The sequence below is a fragment of the Meles meles genome, chromosome 7 (assembly GCF_922984935.1).
Source record: "Meles meles chromosome 7, mMelMel3.1 paternal haplotype, whole genome shotgun sequence".
In the NCBI taxonomy this organism is placed as follows: Eukaryota; Metazoa; Chordata; class Mammalia; order Carnivora; family Mustelidae; genus Meles; species Meles meles.
The window spans coordinates 85,405,974-85,407,529 of record NC_060072.1 but is presented as its reverse complement, the minus strand read 5'-3'; positions in this window follow the sequence as shown (position 1 = coordinate 85,407,529).

Below are 1,556 nucleotides of genomic sequence, written 5' to 3'. Positions count from 1 at the left end.
CCTTAGTTTTTCTATTCCAAGTTTCCATCCAGGATATGATGTTACATTTAGTCATCAAATCTCCTTAGGCTCTTCTAGACTATGACAGTACCTCAAACATTCCTTGTTTTTTATGACATTGACAGTTTAAAGGAATACTGGTCAAGTATTTTGTAATATGTCCTTCACCTGGTTTTGTTTAATGTTTCTTTTTCATGTTAGACAGGAGTTATGGGTTTTCAGGAAGAGGACCACAGAGGTAAAAGCCATTTTCATCATACCATATTAAAGGTATATGCTATTAACATTACTTATCTCTGATGATGTTAACCTTGATCACCTTGATGAGGTAACATTTGCCAGGCTTCTCTACTGTAAAGTTGTATTTCTCACCCCTTTCTCTACTGTACTCTTTAGAAAGAAGTCATAATGTGTGTACCAGACTTAATGAGTAGAGAGTTATGTTTCACCTCTTTGAGGGATGAGTATCTATACATTACTTGGAATTTTTCAGTGTGGGGAGCTGTCTCTTCTCCCCTATTTATTTACTTATTCAATCACTAATTAATATTTACTTATTTATTGTGGATATTTGTCTCTAGAACATGGATTGTGGGAGACAAATTTCTCACTGTTGGAGAGGGAGGTTACAGACAAACAAATTAACAAGGTTGGAATAAACCACATGGTTCTGGATGAGAGCTGGAGACATTAACATGAATTCATGCTTAGCTTAACATACATACTGATGTATAGAAATAGAAGTACTTATAGATGACTATATACATATATATAACAAACATACATATATTTCCTAGCTCTGTCTTCTGAGCGGGTCTGTAATACCCCAATTGCAATGGGAATACCAGGTACCCAGATCCAAGAATCTTTGGAGAAATGGCTGAGTCTAGCACTGGGTAGAAAATATGCAAGATGAGCCTGGAATATTCTACAGTGCCAAAAAGTAAGGATGTGCTCAAAAGCCCCCACAAGGATGAGGGTATGTCAAAGGGACACAGAAGCCTTCAGAGCTCTCCATGTCCAAAGGTAGAACAATTTGAGCAACAAAATAAATGATGGAGTACTGGAGTATAAAAGAAGTCCTACAGTATAAAATAAATCCTCTTTAATGTCAAAACCTTATTGATATTCTCCTATATTATCTTCTAAGAGTTTTCTAGGTCTGTATTTTCCCATGTAAGCCTTAAATCAGTTTGCAATGGGTTTGTGTGTACTGTTTGAAGTGGACATATAACTGGATCTTTTTCCATATGAATAACCAGTTGTCCAGCTTCTTGTATGGAATAGTCCATCCTTCCCTCACTAATATGCAATACCCACTCTGTCGCAACGAGGTCACATACATGTGTGGGTTTGCGTTTCAATTCTGATTTCTCGGTCTAGTTGTCTTCCTCGGCCCTTCACACATCGCTCGATTTGGTTTGCTGATTATTTTGTCTGAGAATTTTCTGTTTAATTTAATGAATGAGATTAGCTTGTAATTTTCCTTTTTTATACTGTTTCTGTCTCGTTTTAGCATCAAAGTTATACTAGCCTAATAAAATGAGTTGAGAGAT